Raw genomic sequence first — 24916 nt, 5'->3', positions numbered from 1 at the left:
TATATTTTCTATTTCTTCCTGGTTCAATCTCAGATGGTTGTGCTTTTCTAAGAATTTGTCCATTTCTTCCAGGTTGTCCATTCTATTGGCATATAGTTGCTTGTAGTAATCTCTCATGATCCTTTGTATTTCTTCAGTGTCAGTTGTTACTCTCCTTTTTCACTTCTAATTCTATTGATTTGAGTCTTCTCCCTTTTTTTCTTGATGAGTCTGGCTAATGGTTTATCAATTTTTTTTACCTTCTCAAAGAACCAGCTTTTAGTTTTATTGATCTTTGCTATCGTTTCCTTCATTTCTTTTTCATTTATTTCTGATCTGATCATTATGATTTCTTTCCTTCTGTTAACTTAGGGGTTATTTTTGTTCTTCTTTCTCTAATTACTTTAGGTGTAAGATGAGGTTGTTTATTTGAGATGTTTCTTGTTTCTTAAGTTAGGATTATACTGCTATAAACTTTCCTCTTAGAACTGCTTGCTGCATCCCATAGGTTTAGGGTCATCGTGTTTTCATTGTCATTTTTTTCTACGTATTTTTTGATTTCTTAAGTGATCTCTTGGTTATTTAGTAGTGTATTGTTTAGCCTCCATGTGTGCTTGAATTTTTTACAGATTTTTTCCTGTAATTAATATCTAGTCTCATAGCATTGTTGTCGGAAAAGATACTTGATACTATTTCAATTTTCTTAAATTTACCAAGGCTTTATTTCTGACCCAAGATATGATCTATCCTGGACAATGTTCCATGAGCACTTGAGAAGAAAGTGTATTCTGTTGTTTTTGGATGGAATGTCCTATAAATATCAGTTAAGTCCATCTTGTTTAATGTATCATTTAAAGTTTGTGTTTCCTTATTTATTTTCATTTTGGATGATCTGTCCTTGGTGAAAGTGGGGTGTTAAAGTCTGCTACTATGATTGTGTTACTGTTGATTTCCCCTTTTATGGCTGTTAACATTTACCTTATGTATTGAGGTGCTCCTATGTAGGGTGCATAAATATTTACAATTGTTATATCTTCTTTTGGTTTGATCCCTTGATCATTACGTAGTGTCCTTCTTTGTCTCTTGTAATAGTCTTTATTTTAAAGTCTATTTTGTCTGATATGAGAATTGCTACTCCAGCTGTCTTTTGATTTCCATTTGCACGGAGTATCTTTTACCATCCCCTTGCTTTCAGTCTGTATGTGTCCCTAGGTCTGAAGTGGGTCTCTTGTAGAAAGCATATATACAGGTCTTGTTTTTGTATCCATTCAGCCAGTCTATGTCTTTTGGTTGGAGGTTTTAATCCATTTACATTTAAGGTAATTATTGATATGTATGTTCTTATTACCATTTTCTTAATTGTTTTTGGTTTGTTATTGTAGGTCTTTTCCTTTTCTTGTGTTTCCTGCCTAGATAAGTTCCTTTAGCATTTGTTGTAAAGCTGGTTTGGTGGTGCTGAACTCTCTCAGCTCTTGCTTGTCTGTAAAGGTTTTAATTTCTCCATTGAATCTGAATGCGATCCTTGCTGGGTAGAGTAATCTTAGTTGTAGGTTTTCTTTCATCACTTTAAATATGTCCTGCCAGTCCCTTCTGGCTTGCAGAGTTTCTGCTGAAAGATCAGCTGTTAACCTTATGGGGACTCTCTTGTATGTTATTTGTTATTTTTCACTTGCTGCTTTTAATATTTTTTCTTTGTATTTAATTTTTGAGAGCTTGATTAGTATGTGTCTTGGCATGTTTCACCTTGCATTTATCCTATATGGGACTCTCTGCACTTCCTGGACTTGATTGACTGTTTCCTTTTGCATATTAGGGAAGTTTTCAACTCTAATCTCTTCAATTATTTTCTCAGACACTTTCTTTTTCTCTTCTTCTTCTGGGACCCCTATAATTCAAATGTTGGTGCATTTAATTTTGTCCCAGAGTTCTCTAAAACTATTCTCAATTCTTTTCGTTCTTTTTTCTTTATTCTGCTCTCCAGTGGTTATTTCCAGTATTTTATCTTCCAGGTCACTTATCCATTCTTCTGCCTCAGTTATTCTGCTATTGATTCCTTCTAGAGGATTTTTAATTTTATTTATTGTGTTGTTCATCTTTGTTTGTTTGCTATTTAATTCTTCTAGGTCCTTGTTAAACGTTTCTTGTATACTGTCCATTTTATTTCCAAGATTTTGGATCATCCTTAGTATCATTACTCTGAATTCTCTTTTATGTAGACTGCCTATTTCCTCATCATTTGTTTGGTCTAGTGGGTTTTTACCTTGTTCCTTCCTCTGCTGTGTGTTTCTCTGTCTTCTCATTTTGCTTAAGTTACTGTGTTTGGGGTCTCCTTTTCCCATGCTGCAGGTTGGTAGTTCCTGTTGTTTTTTGTGTCTGCTCCTAGTGGCTAAGTTTGGTTCAGTGGGTTGTATAGGCTTCCTGGTGGAGGGAACTGGTACCTTTGTTCTGGTGAATGAGGCTGAATCTTGTCTTTCTGGTGGGCAAGGCCACATCTAGTGGTGTGTTTTGGGGTGACTGTGAACTTAGCATGATTTTAGGCAGCCTCTCTGCTAATGGTTGGGGTTGTGTTTCTGTCTTGCTAGTGTTTGGCATGGGGTGTCCAGCACTGTAGCTTGCTGATCATTGAGTGGAGCTGGGTCTTAGCGTTGAGAAGGAGTTATCTAGGAGAGCTTTCACCATTTGATATTACATGGAGCTGGGAGGTCTCTGGTGGACCAACGTCCTGAACTCGGCCCTCCCATCTCAGAGGCACAGGCCTGACATTTGGCTGGAGCACCAAGACCCTGTCATCCACATGGCTCAGAAGAAAAGGGAGAAAAAAAAAAGAAACAAAACATGAAAGAAAAGAAGGAAGAAAGAAAGAAAGAAAATGAAATAAAGTTAGTAAAATAATTATTAATAATTAAAAAAATTAAAAAGTAATAAAAAGCAAAAGAAAGAAAGAAAGAAGAGAGCAACCAAACCAAAAATCCACCAATGATAACAAGCGCTAAAAACTATACTAAAAAAACAAAAAACAAAACTGGACAGACAGTACCCTAGGACAAATGGTAAAAGCAAAGCTATACAGACAAAATCACACAAAGAAGCATACATATACACAATCACAAAAAGAGAAAAAGGAAAAAATATATATACATCTATATATATATATATATATATATATATAGAAAAAGGAGGAAGAGAGAAACCAGATCAATAAACAAATCTACCAATGATAATAAACTCTATATACTAAACAAAGATAAGCATAAAATCAGAAACAAATTTGATGCAGAAAGCAAACTCCAAGTCTACAGTTGCTCCCCAAGTCCACCGCCTCAATTTTGGGACAATTTGTTGTCTATTCAGGTATTCCACAGATGCAGGGTTCATCAAGTTGACTGTGGAGATTTAATCCACTGCTCCTCAGGCTGCTGGGAGAGGTTTCCCTTTCTCTTCTTTGTTCGCATAGCTCCTGGGGTTCAGTGTTGGATTTGGCCCCGCCTCTGTGTGTAGGTCACCTGAGGGCATCTGTTTCCTGCTCAGACAGGACAGGGTTAAAGTAGCAGCTGATTCGGGGGCTCTGGCTCACTCAGGCCGGGGGGAGGGAGGGGTACGGAATGCGGGGCAATCCTGCGGCGGCAGAGGCCGGCGTGATGATGCACCAGCCTGAGGCGCGCCATGTGTTCTCCCGGGGAAGTTGTCCCTGGACACAGGACCCTGGCAGTGGTGGGCTGCACAGGCTCCAGGAGGGAAGGTGTGGAGAGTGACCTGTGCTTGCACACAGGCTTCTTGGTGGCTGCAGCAGCAGCCTTAGCGTCTCATGCCCATCTCTGGGATCCGCACTGATAGCCGTGGCTCGTGCCCATCTCTGGAGGTCATTTAGGTGGTGCTCTGAATCCCCTCTCCTCATGCACCCAAAACAATGGTCTCTTGCCTCTTCGGCAGTTCTAGACATTTTCCCGGACTCCCTCCAGGCTAGCTGTGGTGCACTAGCTCCCTTCAGGCTGTCTTCACTCAGCCAACCCCAGTCCTCTCCCTGGGATCCGACCTCTGAAGCCCGAGCCTCAGCTCCCACCCCCCACCCATCCCGGCGGGTGAGCAGACAAGCCTCTTGGGTTGGTGAATGCCGGTCAGCACTGATCCTCTGTGCGGGAATCTCTCTGCTTTGCCCTGTGCACCCCTGTGGCTGCGCTCTCCTCCGTGGCTCTGAAGCTTCCCCCCTGCCACCCCCCATCTCTGCCAGTGAAGGGGCTTCCTAGCGTGTGGAAACTTTTCCTCCTTCACAGCTCCCTCCCTGAGGTGCAGGTCCTATCCCTCTTCTTTTTTCTCTGTTTTTTCTTTTTTTTTTGCCCTACCAGGTACATGGGGATTTTCTTGCCTTTTGGGAAGTCTGAGGTCTTCTGCCAGCATTCAGTAGGTGTTGTGTAGGAGTTTTTCCACATGTAGTTGTGTTTCTGTTGTATTTGTGAAGGTGATCTCTACATCTTACTCCTCCGCCATGGTGCAGGCCTCCTAGTGATCTAATCTTAAACCCCTCAACATCGCTTCTGTCATTGGACACCTGGTAGGTGCTAGGCTCTTCATTTTATCTTCAAACAAGCCCAGGTACCAGAGAAGTTAATTTCCATTACACAAATGAGGAAATTAAAGTTACTCCAGTCATGACTTGCCAATCTCAGGCCTGGTGGGCTTTCCACTGAGCTATGTTGCTTTTTTTGTGCTTATAAACGTTTGTCGTAAATTTCTTTGGGCATGGAGGAATTAAATGAGACTATAGGCATTGAATGGCATCTGGCAGAGGCAGTCTTATATAAGTTATTCTGAAACACAGAGGTTTCTATGTTGCTAAGGAAAGTATTATTAAAACAATAGGTGACCATAATTCCTTGGTGGTCCAGTGATTAGGACTTGGTGCTTTCACTGCTGAGGGCTCAGACTCAGTCCCTGGTTGAGGAGCTAAGACCCCACAAGTGGCACGGCCCCCCAAAAAAGCTGACCTTTATTTATAACCCCTTCTGTGACTAGTCTAAGAGTTATATACATATTAGTACATTTAGTTATTCCAATAGCCCTAAATGGCAGGTATTATTATCATCATTCCCATCCTACAGGTGATAAAACTGAGACATAGAAATGTCTGAGGTTACTCAGTATACTGGCTTTAGAGGGCTGCTGTAACAAAGTATCACAAATTGAATGGCTTAAACAACAGAGATTCATTGTCTCACAGTTCTGGAAGCTGGAAGTCTAAAATCAAGTTATCAGCAAGTTTGGTTCCTTCTGAGGGAAGTATCTGGTCCAGACCTTTTTGCAGGGCTTGTAGATGGCTATCTTCTCTCTATGTCTCTCTACATTGTCTTCCTTCTAAGTGTGTCTGTGTCCAAATTTCCTCTTATAAGTACACAAGTCAGATTAAGGACTACAATGGACTGAATTGTGTCCCCCAAAAATGTATATATTGAAGCCCAAACCCCCATTGCGATTGTATATGGAGATATGGCTTTTAGGAGGTAATTAAAGGTAATCGAGGTCATAAGGGTAGACCCTAATCCAGTAGTATTGGTGGCTTTATGAGAAGAGGAAGAAATATCTCTTTCTTTCTCCATGCATGTGAACCAAGAAAAGGCCATGTAAAGACACAGCAGGAAGGTAGCTGTCTGCAAGCCAGGAAGAGAGCCCTCAACAGAACCTGGCCATGCTGGCACCCTGATCTTGGATTCCCAGCCTCCAGAACTGTGAGAAAATAAATGACAATTGTTTAAGTCACCCAGTCTGTGGTATTTTGTTACGGCAGCCTAAGCTGATTATGCTAGGGGCCAATCCTACTCCAGTATGTCCTTCTTTTAACTAGTTACCTCTACAACAATGCTATTTCTAATAAGATCACACTCTGAGGTCATGGGGGTTCAACATGAAGTTTGGAATTTTGGGGGTACAATTAAACCCATAACCCTCAACTTATAAATTGCAATCAAGTCTCAAACCCCTTTGGGCTCACTTGAGAATCCTCACTATTAACCACTCTGTTATATAGCACACTGAGTCAACAGTATCCTAATGCAACAACTATTTATTAAGCACCTGGTTTATACCTCCCTTTCCTCTGTCCCTAGAGCTCTTTTCCTTTTCCCAGGAGACTGATTTCTCTGTTTATCTTCTCTGTTTCTGATAAAGTGAGGCCTTTTATTCCCTATCATTGATGAGATTTTTCTTCTTGTTTGCAATCAAGCAGTGGTTTAGTGAAAATTTACTAGGTAACCATCACAGAAGATGCTTAAGTCATGATCTTTTCACTTTCAAATAAATCCTTAGCAAGTCCTTGCTAGTCTTCTGCTTTACACTCGTTATTTGTGTTCCCCTAATATTCATATATTGAAGTCTTAATCCCTAGTTGGATGGTATTTGGAGGTGGGGTCTTTGGAAAATTATTAGGTTTGGATGAGATCATGAGAGTGAAGCCCCCATGATGGCAATGGTGTCCTTTAAACAGATGAAGAGCCCAGAGCGCTCTCTCTAGCATGTGAGGGCACCGCCAGAAGACAGCCACCTATGAATCAGGAAACAGGTTCTCACAAGACACCTAATCTGCCAAGCCCTTGATCTTGGACTTCCCAGCCTCCAGAACTGTGATATAAATGTCTTTTGTTCATAGCCACCCAGTCTATGATCCTCTCTTATAGCAGTCTGAACAGACTAAGACATCTCCTTTCCTACCACAGGACCTCTGCACATGCTGTCCTCCCTTACCATTGCATTCTTGGTGCCTGGCACATAGTTGAAATTCAGTAAGCATTTGCTGAATATTACTATTTCAAATGAATTTAAGATGCAGATTTGTCATAGCCCGTGGTTGCAAATTTATCTGTTTTAAGTGGACCTCACCGGGCAAACCTACAAATACCCTCCAATTAGTATTAACAGAGTCCTTATTCTATACAGTGAAATTGTCTCTGGACGCATTTAAATAGCCCTTCTGTTTTCATAAATGCTTACATGACCCAAACATAATGAATTTAAATAACCCATGGGAAATGCCTGTCTTTTTAAGCAACACCTCAAAGAATGGCAGGATAGTACTTGACTACAAGATGTACAAATTTATGTGGTAAATTAAGTGTTCTGCTGTAGACTTGTGGACACACATTTAATACAGTTTATATAAATGAAAGCAGTGAGTAACTGACTTGAAATTAAATTAAAATTCTACAGAAGTCATGTTCTCCCACCAGTCTTACTGAGATTGCGTCTGAGTTGCCCTCCTTCCTGCTTCTAATCTCCTTTTTCTCAGTCAGCCTTTTACACTGCTCCCAAAGACAGCTTCATGAAACAGAGCCAACTTTGTCACTCTTCTACTTCAGAACGATGGCACCAGCTGCCGACAGAACGCAGCACAAAGTATTTTTTTCCAACTTATCTTTTTAGCCTTTATCTGACTCATCCCCAAAGCCTGATATTCTCATCTCATGGTTCTGTTGAGCTGATATGAGCCTTCCCTGCACCCTCTTGCTCTGAGCCCCTTTGTGCCCTAGGTCACTGCCTGGAATAAATGCCATCCACTCTCCTTTTTTCCAGCCCATCCCTATTAATCCATTTGAGGCCCATTTGAGACATCACTTTCTCTGTGAAGCCTTTTTTGACCTTCATCTCCTATTGGAACAACCACTCCTTCATCCTCATTCCTCTGGAATGCTGTTCCTCTACACCTCTATCCCACTATTTCTCCACTACAATGTAAACAACTTGAGGTCAGATACCATATCTTTTGCCCATTTTCTGCATCCCATTAGGTGTGAGCAAACAAATGCCCACATAGTAAGTGCTCGGTAAACATATGTTGAAAGGCAGGAGGAAGGAAAGAAGAAGGAATGTCAGGAAGGAAGGTAGGAAGCATGGATACCTTAACATACTTTAAAGAAAAATCACACTTACCCACCCAATACAACCATCTATGGGATGAGCAAAAGAGTAGAGAATTGTTTGCTTTTTCTTCCACAGATGAAGATGGAGACCAAAAGATGAGAAAAGCTAATTTGGATTAGTTATGAATGAATACCTACTTAACTAGAGGTAACCAGGCAAACAAGTTTTAAAATAAGGAGATGGATTTGCCAAGACCTGGAAATTATTCCAGCTTCAGAATCCACTCAGTTTTTGTACATAACCAAGGTTAAACATCCAGGTGGAAAATTTAAAAAAAAATCCCTCACGAAATGCATCCCAATATCCAGATGTTTGGCATGGTGATAGACGAAACATCTAGATTCAATTTTTTTATTGGCCACTTATGTGCTTTAACACAACCAGTGATGTTATGAGTCTGGAGCTGTATCAATACATAAAAGCCCCTGCATGTATCTATCCTATAATTTATACAGTAAGACATTTACCAGGAAAGAGAGAATGCCAGTGTAGTTAAGCAGAGGGAAATATAAACATGATTTCCTTTGAGTAGAGGATATTTAATGTCAGTTCTGATTACTAATATGAGAATGTGTTAAGTTTCCACTGGCCACATCTAATAACAACAGAAGAGTTTTTTCAGTCCAAAGGCACACCTAATTTTCCAATGTGGTTACTGAAGGGTAAGCCAGCCAGACCTCTTCAAATTGCTTGTGTCAACCCACAATTTGTGCAGTTTTCAGGGATTGGTTACATGGCTCTACCAAGAAGAGTTTAATTAAGATTCCAGACTACTTGTATATTCCAAAGGTGGCTACAATATTATCCCCATCCCTCAAGTTTTCCTCACAGTGGGACTCACATTTCTCTTAAAAAGAAGCTGGGGTTACATTCCCTTGAATAAAAGTGACCTTGTAATTATGGCAGAAGTAAAGCTATGTGACTCCCAAGTCTAGATCATATACGATATGATACATGATATAGCTTCTGACTGTTTTTTTTTTTTGAGCCTCTTGCTCTTGAGACCCACCCCGCATCGCATGAAGAAAGCCCAACAGCCTATGGAGAAACCCACATGGAGAGAAACTGAGGCCCCCAGCCAAAAATCCTGATCAAACTCCTAGCCAAGAGCCAGACTCAATGTGCCTGACTTGTTAGTAAGCCTTGCTGGAAGTAGAACACCTGGGCAGCTGTAGTTACTGCTGCTATTTGGCGGTCATTTGCTATACAGCAATCAATAACTGAAACAATCCAAGGAAGAAACAACGTACGTTCTGGCTTCCAGCTTCATACCATCAGAAAGTGCATTCTTTACTTAAATTGTATGGTACACAGAATAATCTCTCCCCACAAAGATGTTCACATTCTAATCTCTGCAACCTGCGAATATGTTACCTTACATGGGAAATGGACTTTGCAGTTAAGAAATCTTGACGTGGGAAGATTATACTGGTTTATTCAGTTGGACCCCCCGTGTAACCACAGAAGTCCTTATAAATAAAGGAAGAGCAGGAGGTTTAGAGTCAAAGAGAGTTGAAAATGCTCCACTGCTGGCTTTGAAGAAGGAGGAAATGGCCATGAGCCAAGGAAAGCAGGTGGCTTCTAGAAGCTGGAAAAGGCAAGAAAGCAAATTCGCTCTAGAGTCTCTAGAAGGAGTATAGCCCTTGATTTTAGCCCAATGAGTATGATTTCAGATTATTGACCTCCAGAGCTGCAAAATAATAAATCTGTGCTTTTCTAAGGCACAACATTTATGGTAATTTGCTATAGAAGCAATAAGAAACTAATAAAAGTATTTATATCTGTAGCTTAGTAATCTCTCCCTTTCCTTGAACTGATCCTGGGACCAGGACAAGCCCTAAGCAAAACCTCATCATAGGGTCACGCAATAATATATTTTAGGTCAGACTAAGAAAGGGCTCTGGGACTAGAGCATCCAGCACTGGTGGTAGTGGTGAGTCCCAGAAAGAACTAGTGCCTTGTTCAGAGTCAGGAGATGGTTGGTGACTGAGCAGGGAGGGGAACACAGCTGTAAATAACTCTAAGGCCAGAGTTTTTCTCCTCAGATGCTTGTCTTCAATATTTCTTTATTCTGGCTTTCTGACATCCGAGTGTCTCTTTCTCTCAGTTGTCCTGTGTTGTTCTACTGTCTCTAGTTGAACAATAATGAGCTCTAGCCTAGAGTTCTGTTCAAGCTGCCTCCCCTTTAAGATACCAATGGTCCCTTTCTCTTCATTAAATTTTTTCCTCTCTCCCTGCCCCCACTTACTATCCCTTTTGATAACCATGAGTTTGTTTTCTGTGTCTGCGAGTCTATTTCTATTTTGTAAATAAGTTCATTTGTATCATTTTTTTAGATTCCACATATAAGTGATATCGTGTGATATTTGTCTTTCTGTCTGACTTACTTCACTTAGTATGATAATCTCTAGGTCCATCCATGTTGCTGCAAATGACATTATTTCATTCTTCTTTTTTATACAGCTGAGTAGTATTCCATTGTGTGTGTGTGTGTGTATATATATATATATATATATATGTATATATACACACCACATCTTCTTTATCCATTCATCTGTCTATGGACATTCAGGTTGCTTCCACGTCTTGGCTATTGTAAATAGTGCTGTGATAAACATTGGGGTGCATGTATCTTTTCGAATTATGGTTTTCTCTGAACATATGCCCAGGAGTGGGATTGCAGGATCATATTGTAACTCTATTTTTAGTTTTTTAAGGAACCTCCATACTGTTCTCCATAGTGGCTGCATCAATTTACATTCCTACCAACAGTGTAGGAGGGTTCCTTTTTCTCTCCACCCTCTCAGCATTTATTATTTGTAGACTTTTTAATGATGGCCATTCTGACTGGCATGAGGTGATACCTCATTGTTGTTTTGATTTGTGTTTTTCTAATAATGATATTGATCTTCATTAAGTTTTTAATTCCTTATCTCGTTTCTGTTTTTAAAGACTCACAATTTATCTCAACGTGGACACAGTAATTTGCCATTATTTTACGTTAATACCTATACAAACGCCACCTTCAATTACTGAAGAAAGATTTTAAGCACTGTGGTAGGCCAGTGGGAGAAAAGGTCTTGGTTAGACAAGTTTAGCTACTTCTCAAGTCTTATCATCTGGTTGATTTACACTAGCTAAACCATTGGTGGAAATGTGAATTTGTTCAGCCATTTTGCAGGTCAGTTTGGCATCTTCCGTCAAAAATTTAAATGCACAAGTCTTCTAACCCAGCAGCTTTATATCCAGTTAAAAATGTATGTACAAAGATATGTGTAAAAGGATGATATTTATAAGACCAAACATTAAGAAAAGACTTAAGTGTCTGTCAATTAGAAAGTAGTTAATTTATGAAATGATATACCATACTATGATAAGCTATGGAGCAATTAAGAAAAGATAAGCTAGAGTTCATTTATACTGAAATGGAAACTTGTCTAACACGTATTCAGAAAAAAAGAATATAAGTTATTGATCATCTTATAGTATGGTCCATTTGTGTTTCAAAAAAAACCCATATTTTATATACATATTCAGAGAATATATATAAACTTAATTCAGAAAATATATATAGATTAACTCAGAGTCCACTTATTTATTTATTTATTCATTAAAATAATATTTACAGGTTGACTATTTTGAGTATATATAATAAAGCCGAGTATGTATAATATTAAATAAAACACCTATAGTACAAGTGTTCAAGAAGCTGTAGTCTACTGAAGGGTATTGACAATAATCTTTTAAAGTAAAAAAGTAAGCTAAACATAATTAAAATATTGATAAAACTTTTGAAAAAATGCAAGATGCTGTGAGATAGAATGAGAGGATGCTTTTATATACAAGGTGGTTTGTGAAGCTTTCTAGAAGAGATGACATTTCAACCTGAGGAGACCTGAGGAGAATAATGGTATAATTCTTGATCTAAAGGACATGCAGAGTACTTTAGCCCCATCCTACTCATTCACTAGTGAGGAACATGAGAGATAGTGTCATTGACATAACAGAGATTAGACCACAGGTTTACAAACTCCCATTCTGGGAGCACCAAAGGAGAGAAAGTTTGGAGTGTTCCAAGAGAAAAGGTAGCAGAGAAAAGGTGAGTGTAGAATAGACCCTAAATCCAATGACATGACCTTATAAGAGAAGAAAAGGGGAAGCAGGTATATAGAGACACAGGAGAGGAGAAGGCCATGGGAAGACAGAGGCTGAAATTGGAGTGATGGGTCTATAAGCCAAGGAACACTAAGGCCTGCTGGCATCCACCAGAAGCTAGTAGAGAAGCAAAATCCCTTAGAGCCTCTAGAAGGAGCTCACTGTGCCACCACCTTGATTTCAGACATTTGGCTTTCAAAACTGTGAGAGAATAAATGTCTGTTGTTCTATGCTACCAAGTTTGTGGTGGTTTGTTATGGTGACCTTGAGAAATTAATACACATGACAATATAAAGATAACAGTTTTATGATAAATAATTTTCTAAAACTAAAATAAATGAAAGAAAAGAATGATGTATATTTTGGAAATATTTTGGAAATAATGCAGATCTTTCAAATGTTGACACATTTCATTGTATATTATCAAGGAAAATCACATTTATTAAAATCATCACTGATGTTATCAGAAAAGTTTTTAAGTATTGAGAAGCTGTCAAACTTATGGTGGTAGACAAAGATTTCCAAAATTTTACTGCTTGTTTGAAAGTTTGAATTTAACATTGGCAACAAATGTTGTCAATTGCTTTCCTTGAAGTGACAAACTCATTCAAATCTGAATAAGCATAATTTATCAGTTAGTTTTTCAAATAAAAATGGTATTACATGAAAAAATGAGGTTAGTTCAGCTCACAATGCAAACAATTGTTCACGTGTTTTATGTGTATCTCGCATCTCATTACATAGAATATTAAAAAGATGTGGTCAAGAGTTGTGATTTAACAAAATAAATAATTTTAATTTTTAGTACTTCATCAAGGATATTCTTATGTGAAGCTGCTTCTTTTTTCTTTAATTGCTAATGTCTGGCAGAGAAAAATGCAATGGTTACTTGTATAGGTTGGTGCCACAGACTTGATGCATAGTAGGTGCCAGAAGTTTTACTTAACATTGCCTCTGTACCATCGATGAAAATGTTAGAGTGAAAAGGAAAAATTTTAGTAGTATTTAGTAGACATTTTAGTAGTATTATAAAATTAGCTTGGGTCAAACTGACCCCTCAAGTCCAGGGAGCTACAGGTATCTGCAGATCATTGAGAACTGCTGACACAGAACAATGTCTTAACAAACAAAGAGAAGGAGTTGAATTTTATTCCAATTACACTGCATAAGACTTTAGCCAGGGAGAGATGTGATTTGATTTGCATTCTAAAAGATGACAGAAAGGTTTCTTAATTTAGAGAGTGTTTGATGGTGCCATTTACAAAGAGGTGGGAAAGACTGTAGGAGGATGTGAACAAGGAAATATTAAGAGTAGTTTGAGACATGTTAAATTTGAATTGTCTATGAGACATCCAATAGAAGAGTTTAGTAAGAAATGTTACTTGTAAGTCTGGAGTTTAGAAGTGAGTTCTAGCCTTGCTTTATGTATTTCAGAGTCAGTAACACATAGAGAGAAATCAAAATTAAGGCAATAGATTATATCATATAAGAAGAGAGTATAGAAAAGGAAGAGAAATTGGAACCAAACTCTGAACAACTCAAATATTTAGTAATATTTAAATATTTTAAAATAGTTAATCTATTGGGAGTGGATTTGGGGACACTGGAATATGAAGAGAAAGGGGAAATTGCCTTTATATACTGTTTGAAAAATTTCCTATGTACTTTTGACACTTCATGTTATTGAAAATGCACAATTTGATGGTTTTGTCACACATATACAACAGTGAAACCTTCACCACAATCAAGAAGATGAGCAAATCAAAAAGTTTCCTTGTTATCCATTGTAACTCACACCTCTCTCCCTGCATTCCCCAGGCAACTACTAGTCTGCTAATATATAATTTTATTCAAAAATAATTTAAAAAAATAAATCAATCTAATCAAACATTGTTTTACATGAAAATAAAGCCGTGAGAAATGAACTGGCTTTCCTAGAGTGATGTAGCTTTTTAGGAACAAAAGGAGGGTTAGAATCCAATTTTCATGACTTTCATTTTTGAGACCTGTTCATTATACAAAACCTCCTCCACTCTTTGACCTACTGTCCTGATCATGTATCTTTTTTACTTGACTTCTCTTAGACAGTATCCCTTTTGAAAATATTTGAGAAAGAATTTCTTCTCTGTAGGTTGTAGTCACTACTTGATATGTTAAGACACAAAGGCTTCAGTTCTGACAGGTACCGGAGGCTGCCTTAGAATAGGTTTTTTAGGCTTGAGAAACATACCAAAGATAGCTCAATCTTCTCTTCTATCAAGAATTCCCCATTGCATTTCACTTTCTTTGTCATAAAATAATTCAACAAACTTTATGTAAACCTGAAGTTTTCAAACCTGCCGGTCTTAGAGCAAAGCACTCTTTTTCAATGGGGAAAACACTAAGAAGTAGAACAAGACAGTGAATTTTCATATTATTGAAATAATATTACTTCAAAAATTATCCTATGTTGGGTTCCCCCAGAAGTAGATTCTGAACCAAAGATTTGAATATAAGTAAGTGTAATATGAAGGTGATTCCACGCAGTTTTGGGAGAGGATTGAAAAGTGAGACAAGGAAGGATGCAAGTCAATAAACTGTATTTTATCATATGCAGGTTATCACTTTGGGCAACTGAGGCTTAGTCTTGCTGGGGAACTCTAGAAGTCATATAGATTACATTTCAGAGATATTCTATCTGAAGGGTGAGGAAGTGGAAATATTTATCCTCCAACCCCGTCAGTCATTGGCTGAGTGCATCTCCAAGAAGCATGAACCTCCTGGAATTTCCTGCCTGCTCTCTACACATGTGAGGACCATAAAAAAGCCTTCAGGCCGTGCTGGTGTCCACTTCATTTGAAAGGGAATCTCAACTCTCAGAGAATCATGGGATTTTCTTTTCTTCCTGTAATTTCAGTAATGAAGCTGTAAGCAAGTTATAATCGTAACCTGTAAGCCTCCTGAGAACAGGATCCACATCTTGTTCATTACTTTATCCTCAAAGGGACTGATCATAAGTGCTCAACACAGTTAACATGATTTTGTAATCAATAGATTGAAATACTTTTCTGTGCACTACAGTCAGATTAGCCATGGCACTCTATGTTGCAGTGGTAAGGAGCACATACAGTTAAGTCCCCTACATACAAATGAGTTCCGTTCCGAGAGTGTGTTCATAAGTCCAACAAAGTTAGCCTAGATACCCAACTAACACAATCGGTTATATAGTACCGTACTGTCATAGGTTTATAGTACCTACCACCGCTGCTTTTACACTTGCTTCCAGACATCCTGGGCTTGAAATGAAGATACTGTACTCCTGTACTGTATACAGTAAAGTACACAAAACACAACCACTTGTACAGGACGCACGCACTTGACAATGTACGCCAGACACGTGAACTAACTTACATGATTGGACATGCAAATGCACGTTCCCATCTTTGAAAGTTCGCTACTTGAAGGTTCAGATGTAGGGCACTTACTGTACTCGGATCAGACTGTTTAGATTGTAGCCCGACTCCATCCCTTATTAACTATGTGACTTTGGGCAAATTTCTTAACCTCTCTTATTTTGTTTCTCTTATCTAGTACATAGATGTAATCATAATTTCTATATGTAATTGTGTTGCTGTAAGGATTTAATGAGATAATTCATGGAAAACAATTACCATAATATCTAAAACTTGTTAAACGCATAAGACCTGTTAGCTATTGATATCACTAATCACTTGAGAAATGGCCATTAAGGTTGCTCAGCACTTAAACTGACCATATTATGATTGGTGAGATCAAACTTCACACATATGTATGGTTAGTATAAATGGTTGTTATCTTGTCCGAGGCTGACTTGTCAAAACTGATCACTTTTCCAGTAAGAGATAGACATAACTTTACCTTGATCTTTTCACTCTTTAACATTGTGTTTTCAAATGTTTAACTTATTTGAGGAAGTAACCCTGTGTTTTGAGTTAGGTAGATATATCAACATGAACCATTTAAGTAGACAGTTTAAGGTAGGAGTTCAAATATTATTTTCCAACTTTACAGAGAGTAGATTTTATTATGTACTTAAATACCAATTGTGCTGTCTCTTGGATTTTATTTATGTAGTTTCCATTTCTGTCAATGGCTCATTTATCTTAGAATTCAAGGTTAGATTTACCTTTTGCTTTAAACTGTTTGTTAAATCCCTACTAGATAAGAAGCATTGTGCTGGATGCTCGAGGTGACTTAGGCCATTTTCTGCCTTCATGTACAATACTGGACATATCCTAGGTAGAAAGAAATTTACTCTAGAAGGAATTTTCACAGCATTCTCAAGAAAATATTGCCATAATAAATAATTTTCGGTATGTGGCACACAGCTTAAGCACCTTTTCTCTTCTTCCAACCCCAGTGGAAATGAAAAAGCAACATCCTTTATGAATATACTTGAAAATCATCATTGATTGTTTTTATTTTGTCTGTGCCAGATGGTCTGTTGTCTTTTTATCTTTTCAAGGAAGCTGCAAAAGGTTGTAGAAAGATTATTTAACAAGGGCTAAGAAAATCCAATCTGGTCTTGGCTTTGCCTCTAAGCCTTTGATTCAGTGATATCATAGACACTGTTAATAATAATTTCATTTAATGATATAACACTGTGGATCAGATCAGGAGTTTGGATGCATCTGAAAGAAAAACTAGGTAAAGTCTGGAATATAGATTTAGAAATATAACCACCAACTAATTATTACACAGACAAGGATCTGAAATAATAATCTAAGGTGGGCAGGGAAGGACTAAGTAGCATTCTTCTATATAGTGTCCAAGATCTGAGGTTTTGATTCAAGCAAAGTTGGGCATATATTATAGCAAATGAACACAGCAAGTAGTTAATGAAAATCCTATCTTCTTAAGGATGGTCCAGTAGCAGGAAAAAGGAGCCCAGGACTTCATCTTGGTGTCTGGGATTCAAGAGAGAAGATAAACGCAGGAAAAAAAAAAAAAAAGAAAGATGGACTATGTAGTACAAAGAATGTGTCATCCAGAGACAAAATGGTGGCAGAGGGTGAAGATTTAGTAAAAGGAGATTGAGAAAACTTCTTTATAGGGCTCCAGAAGCAAAACTGGTCTCATATATTGGGGAGGGATGGGTAAATGATGGTGTATATTAGTTACCTATTGCTGTGTAACAAATTACCACAAAATTTACCAGCTAAAAACAATACACACGTATTATTTTCATAATCTCAACGTGCCAGAAATATAAGCAAAGGGCTTTGAGCATCTTAGAGTGTCTCAACCGAGATTGCAGTGAAGGTGGTACTCAAAGTTGGGATCTTATCTGAATGCTCAAATGGTAATGACCTGCTACCAAACACTATGGTGTTGGAAGGTTTCAGTTCCTAGAAGGCTGTTGCATTGAGGGCCTCCATTCCTTATTGCCTGTTGACTGGGGGCCACCCTCAATTCTTTGTTCTGTGTGCCTCTCCACTGAGCAGTTCAGAGCATGGCAGCTTGCTTCCTCAAAACCATCAAGGAAAATTGTCTGCTAGCACAACGTAAGCCAAAATCTTATGCAATTTTTAATGGAAGTGGACTTCATCACTCTTACTGAATTCTGTTTGTTAGAAGTTATCATGGGTCTAGCCCACACTGAAGAAGGGAGGGGATTACATAGGTCATGAATACTAGGAGATGGAGATAATTGGGGGTCATCTTAGAGTCTGTCCACTACAGGGAGCTAACATTTTATTGAGCATCTACTATGGCAAGGTATGACACTCGAACTGTTATGTACAATACTCATTTACTTGGAGGTCCAGCTCTCAAGTTGTGTGGACTTCAGAAGCATGGAAACAGGAAGGATAAAATTGTAACTGTAATAAAACTTTCCCCCTTTTGTACCGCAGTTTTTTTCAGCTGTAAGAGAACAGGGTCTGGATTAATGACTCATCCAGTTCTTTAGTTTCATCCTTTCAGGGCTTTCCATATGCCTGTCATTGACACCTTTCCCAGTTTTCCAGATTCCTTTTTAATTGTGAAAGCCAACATTATATTCACTTTTTATAAAGGGTTGGCTTGAGTGTGATAAGGTTATAAAGAGTTACTATAGTCTACAAAATGTACCTCAGCACAGCATTTCTGAAAAATAGAACATAAGTCACATTTTTGAACATCAAACAATTTTTCCATTAATTATGAAAATTTACCATAAAATAAGCCTATTCAAAAAAATTTAAAAAGAAAGGAAAACGATATAAGCAAGAAAGAAGGGATGAGGGAGAAGTGATAAGAGGTAAGGTGGAAGCAACGGAGGTTTATGGAACAATACTGTGTACTGGTCAGGATGTTAAGGGACATTAGACCTTGTAACTTTATTTTGAAATTTGAGCAATTATTTTTTCAAAGGCTTTCTCATATATTTTATATGTGTCTATTGTCTTCAAAAACTCTGTCTCTGTGTGTTCCTTGCATTTTCTCCAAATTGTCAATTACCATCTCATATCACCCCACTCCCCTCCTCAATCCCTTGAGATTAATTTTGTAGAAAACATATAACATATGCCTTTGATAGCAAGCTCAACCTGTTCATATTTCTGCTCCCCTTAGTAGGAGAAAACATTCCCTCCCAGGATCCCCATGATAACTGGGTTTCAGATCTAATCATGAAAACCAGCAAGGAATTTCCTGGTTTGCTGTCTACCTGCCAATGCTGGTTGGAGCTAGAACTGAAATTCAGGTGATGTAGATTGTGATTCTCATCTTTCATGAATCAGTGAAGGTTCCAATTTGTGTTAGAACAGCCCTTCTCCACTGGGTCAGCAGCCTGTCTGGATTCAATCACAGTTTCTAGCCTGGGTTTGACTCGGTAGCTCAGTATAGACACACTTCAATGCATGGTCTTTTACTGCTCTAAGGCCAGTTTTCAAATAAATAACTGGCTAAATGATTTCCAGATGCTAAAATAAAAACTATACAGATGCAAATATATTACATTTAATTTCAAGGCTGTTTAGGGTTTTTACTGTGCCTAGAGAAGACAGCTATAAAAAATGCACATCACTTTAGCAGAGCATACTTCATCAATTACACCATTAACAATAACAATGTGGGAAATAAGGAGTGAAATTGAGTATAATAAAGCAATGAAGTAAATGAATATAAACAAGAAATGGAAATCTCCAAGCAATGAATTAATATTGAATCATAGCTACCCAGAGTACTGTTCTGGTCTTTCTTGAAAATATGATGGTTCTGACTACCAATCAACAGGATTTTTAATCACTTTTCTCATAAGCAAGTTTTGGGACTTGTGCAACCATGCTCCTTTTGCCCTGTTCTCCCTATAACCCACGGTACACTCTCCCAAGATGGCTCTATGAGGGGTAGTTCAGGGAATAAGGAGCTCTCCTGTCAATCAGCCCCAAAACATTGGGTTCATTAGCACCACTCAGACTGTATCTCAGCACTCGTATAATGCTGGGTGAAAATGGATTAGTCATCTCCAAGGTTACATGACTGAATGTACAAGTGGGCACAAAAAAGGGGAGAAGTTAGGGTACAGATCTGTCCTCACTGTAGCTGGAAATGACATCCAATCAGAAATTGCCCACTGTATTTAAAAACATGTAAATCAACACTCAGACTAGGTGGCATTGGAGGAAGGCCTCTAGATATACAACATCCCAGAAAGAAATTAAAGGGAGCGTTTCACAAAAATCATATTGATAATTTGTTTATGGAAGCCATGACCTTAAAAATGACATGATCTCATTATGTGTAAGCTTTTAAACTATGAATTCATGATGTTTCTTGGGAAGGTAGAAAGGAGAACTATGTCATTGAATGGGTCTATAAAAAATTTTAAAAATAGGACATTTAAATTAATTCAAAAATCCTTTAAGAGGAGAAAAGTAGAGCATAAAGGAGAGAAAAATAATCTAGCTTCATGTGAATTCATTTGATAAAGCTAAGAATGCTGAGTCAACTGTCTTTTTATAGCAATTCTTGTAAAGTCATGAATAATAATGGAAACCCTTTGGTTCCAAACACATCACTTGACCAATAGGCTAAAATAACCATGAAGAGAGAAATCCACAAAGTTTAGTGAGGGGAGTGGGAGTGAATACAAATTTGATTCCATCAGAGCTGAAGCAGAGAGAATCTCTTTAACAGTCGTGTCGGTATGATAGTGTGGACGAGGTACCTCTCCACACATACCTAAGATGGGAGGAGCTAGATACAAAGGTGCTGCAGCTGTCCTTTCATCCTTGTAGGTTTTAACTTGAACTTGAAGCTTTCTCTCTCATTAGATTTCCATCTCATTGCTTCTGTATCTGTATGTTCCCATTCAGCCTGGCTTCAAGTTGACAATTTATGGTCTTGTTTTTTTAACTCAGTAACTTCCCTTTAGTCTCCAGGTCTACCCATCTCCTTCAACCCTTCTCGTTAAAGCCCAGAGACCAGTGAACTCTGCCTCAGTATCCAGTACTGGCTCCTGATCCTGACTTCAACACCCCAGTCCTCAGTTTGTCTAAATGGAGGGACTGTATATATTCCTGCAGAACCAATTTGTGAGACCAAAGCAAGTTGTCCCGGATATAGCATAATCTCTGAAGATTCCACTGGTACATGTCTCTTTGTGTTGTGCCTCATTGCATCTGAGAAAGTAAGATGGGTCGTCAACAGCTCTACTGGAGCCACCAGAGAAAATTCAGCCGGGGTTCTTGCCCATGCCACATCTGCTCAAACTGGCATGTATAATCCAGAAATACTGCTTCAGTATGTGTAGCCAGTGTTTCCTCAGTACATAAAGGATGTAGGTTTCATTAAGTTGGACTAGGTGAACTCCCTTGAATAGACCATCCAAGACATCTACCTTACTGCAGAAACAATGCTAGCTCCTTGTAATTTTTTTTTGTTTTAAACTTCAAATCCTACAACCACTGTTTATTATAATGGTCATCCTTGATCCTCATGATGGGTTCATCAGTAGGATTTCTGGTAGTGAGCACAGGCACCAGGACCTACAAACATTTTGGATTCACAGTAATGAGGATCAGCTGCCAGCAGGATCTAGTCATACAGGGTGAGGATGTCTTTGATCTCCACCTTGGAAGCCTCATCCATGTATTTCTGGTAATAGGCCACCAGGGCTTTGGTGAGGGACTGGTAGATTGCGTAAATCTGGGCCATGTGACCACCACCCTTCACTGAGACTCAGATGTCCACCCCAGAAAATCACTCCTTGCCCAGAAGCAGAACAGCCTTCAGTAGCTTATATTGCAGTGTGCATGGCTTGATCATCTCCAGGGGTGCCGTTCACCCTGATGAGGCCATTGCTCCATCTGCAGTGTGCCATGGCTATGGCCATCTTCTTGCTTGCATCTGAAGATCTGCACCAACTGCAGTGGGCCCTTGGATCACAGGGCTGCTGGTGTAGACAAGAGCTCCTCACCTCATAGTGCTGTAACCAGAAAAGTGTTACATGTACACATCTTTTGCTTGCATATTTTCTATCCTGCACTTGCTCTCCAACTTTGCCTTATGTCTCCCAGACTCCAGGAAAGAATTCAACTGTTGAGGTTGAGGGGAAGCCAGGAAGCATGGTGTAGCAATCACTGGGCAACAAGTGAGGAGACCTGGTTTCCAGACCTACAGATGCCACAAACTAGATGTGTGACCTTGAGAAAGACACCTAGGTCAGGTGACTCACTTACAAAATCAACAAGTTAGTCTCAGTCAACAAGGCTCTCCTTATAGCTCTAACTTCCAATGGGTTTTTATCAGAGAGATTTGGTATTTTGCTGTATTTAAGAATCTGTGTTTTCCAAATTCTAACTGGATGGATCAAAAGTGACAGGAACTTAGCCGAAGATCTAGTGAAAGAATCTTTGCATCTTTGCCTGTAGTTTTCTCTCCCTAACTTTGTTCCCACCACAAAACTAAAGAAAAATAAAATATCAGTGGTTTATTTTCACATCTATGAAAAAGAAGCTTCCAAGAGACTTTCCATTCGTGCATTCAGATTTATTACACTATGAACCAGTGGGCTCCCGCTGCATTTATTTAAACTTCTGTCACTATAATTGTGAATATAGCCAGAGGTCTCCTGTGGACTGTGAGAAGAAATGCTGAATGGCAACAAAAGGAAACAAAGCAACATCTCACTTTCTATTCTCCTGGCTGCACCATTGGTTTTTAATGACATAAGAAATACCCAGAAGCTACAGTTGAGTTAAGCATGAGCATAAATAAAGTGACAATGCAGCAAGCTAAAACGCTCATATTCTAAATTCTGAAATCAGATTCCTTTCTCTCCAGGCAACCTTCAAGCTGAAGTTACATTTCTTCCCCCCTTACAAAATTTACTTCACCAGATTTCTTTTCTAAAGTGGAAACTGTAGCTCAGGAAGCAGAGTGGACCTTGGGTGAAGTTCATCTTATGTCCACTCCCTTCCATCTCTTCTGTGCCCTTTGGCCCTGAAATAGGCTCTTTTCTCATCTTCCCCAGGAACAGAGCATCTTCAGGATCTCTCAGGTCCCAAAGTAAGGCCAGTAACTAAGGATTACAGAAGTCCTAAATACGGAATCATTTAAATGGTTGCTCTCTTTTTGGTACATGTAGCTTATCCATAGAGTGATCAGGGGACTGACCGGTTCTAACTAACTGGCAGTTTACACAGTTAGAGCTAGGGCTGTCCAAAGTCTAGGGGAGGTGGTAGGAGCTGTAGTGAATAGGTGTCTCTAAGTTACAGTGGCAACACACACACAGTGCATCAGGTGAGACATGAACTGGGGCAGGTCACCTGAGATTCAGGTAGACAATTGTTATGAAGACCTGGATCAGATTGGCATCAATGAGATTCTGAATGAAGATGCCACCGGCATACGAAGCAGGGGATTAAGATCAGGGAACTAGACTTCTAACCACATCTCCAGCACTGATTAACTTTTTGGCTTCAGGAGAAAAATTTCATTTTTTCTGAATCTGTTTTCTCATCTGAAAATATATTCATTTGGTTATTTATCCAAGTAAAGTTCCATTTAATATTTTTTGTGTGTGTGTGGTACACGGGCCTCTCACTTCTGTGGACTCTCCCGCTGCGGAGCACAGGCTCCGGACACACAGGCTCAGTGGCCACGGCTCACGGGCCCAGCCGCTCCGCGGCATGCGGGATCTCCCCGGACCGGGGCACGAACCTGCGACCCCTGCATCGGCAGGCGGACTCTCAACCACTGCGCCACCAGGGAAGCCCTTAATATTGTTTTAAAGAGTGAATAGTTGTAATTTACAGGCAAAGGGAAGAACAAGAGAAAAGAAACATGGAAATCTGAAAACACTCAGCAAGTTAAAAACGAGAAAATAATATGACCAAACTGCATGAACTTAAGAGCGAGGCAGATGAAGCTGGAACTATTTGTTGACAGAGTTGTGAAGAAGCTTTCATGTCATATTGTGGCATCAGAACCATGTAGACTAGGCAATGGAGACACACTGACTGTTTTTAAGTAGGGAAATGGCATGATCAGGGGCATGGTTTGCTTTATTTCTTGGAGTATGAGTAATGCTATGTCTCTTTTTAATATTGAAGTTTATTTACTTAAGCCTCCATTTCTCAGATAAGCAGGGACTCCAACCTTTTTCTCTAGACCTCCACCCTTTCACCAATAGTCTAAGACTAGTCTAAGAATTATATAACTAATTCCAAAGAGAATAATCGTGATCCTAAACAATGGACTACAGGCCAAGGGGGGGCGGAAATGAGGTCTGTTTTCTGCTGCTTCTGCTTCTGTCACTGACGTTGTTGAAAAGTGGCTTTCTCATCTAGAGAAGTGGCTTCTTTATTGTTTTTTTAAATAAATTTATTTATTTATTTATTTATTTTTGGCTGCGTTGGGTCTTCGTTGCTGCTTGCAGGCTCTCTACTCTTCGTTGCAGTGCGCGGGCTTCTCATTGTCGTGGCTTCTCTTCTTGCGGAGCACTGGCTCTAGGGGCATGGGCTCAGTAGTTGTGGCTCGTGGGCTCTAGAGTGCAAGCTCAGTAGTTGTGGCACACTAACTTAGTTGCTCCGCAGCATGTGGGATCTTCCTGGACCAGGGCTCGAACCCGTGCCCCATGCACTGGCAGGCAGATTCTTAACCACTGCACCACCAAGGAAGTCCCATAAGTGGCTTCTTTAAATCTGATATTTTCCCTGCTCACTGCTGCAAGGATCACATTGCTTGATCTAAAATGGTTTGTTTTTTTTTTTAAGTGGAAAAAAGTGGAGGTTTCTGTCCAAGTTATGGTGACCTCATGTAGACAGGGAGCTCTACACCACCGTTACCCTGATCTTTCAAATCCAATTATTTTTATTTGTTTACACAGTCACTTCCCCAGATCTCCCAGGAAAGTTGTATCAGAACAAGTTCTGGTATCTACACTAGACCCACAAATTCCCTTTGACCTTCTTATTTTGTCTTTTGAGTCTCAAAGTCCCTTCTCATATTCATTCCAAGTCCATACCTATTTTCTATTACAGAAAGAGAGACATTTCTTTGTGGAGAAAAATCATGCTGTGTTACTACTGTATTTTAGATAACAGCCTGGAACAATTTCTCAAAGTGAAAGCAACCTGCACAAAAATTACATGGGGATGACTAATCAAAGAAATATAGATTGCTTAGATTACTGGGTCGCTTCTAGACCCAAAAATGGGACTAAAAATGGGCTGGAAATCTGCATTTTTCAACACATTCTTCCAATGGTTTTTATGCACAGTAAAGTATGAGAACCACTCGCAGAGCTGTTGAGGATAAATAGACCAGAAGGACACCAGAGGTGGGAGACTGATTAAGAAGTTTTTGTAATCATATAGACAAGCAATTATGAGGGTTATTACTGTGATAAGGATTGTGGTAAAGGAAGAGA

At 39.1% G+C, this 24916-nt stretch overlaps 2 pseudogenes; one reads left to right on the top strand and one right to left on the bottom strand.

Annotated features, from left to right (window-relative positions):
* Window positions 1-20676: 20676 nt before the first annotated feature.
* On the top strand, window positions 20677-20845 carry LOC114896466 (annotated as a pseudogene).
* A 146-nt stretch (window positions 20846-20991) lies between these two features.
* LOC114897161 lies at window positions 20992-21425 on the bottom strand (annotated as a pseudogene).
* Between the last annotated feature and the right edge of the window lie 3491 nt (window positions 21426-24916).

Source organism: Monodon monoceros, unplaced genomic scaffold (genome assembly GCF_005190385.1).
Source record: "Monodon monoceros isolate NGI ecotype Baffin Bay Population unplaced genomic scaffold, NGI_Narwhal_1 Super_Scaffold_16, whole genome shotgun sequence".
Lineage (NCBI taxonomy): Eukaryota > Metazoa > Chordata > Mammalia > Artiodactyla > Monodontidae > Monodon > Monodon monoceros.
Note: the sequence above shows the minus strand (reverse complement) of the source record. Positions and strands in the feature narration are given on the sequence as shown.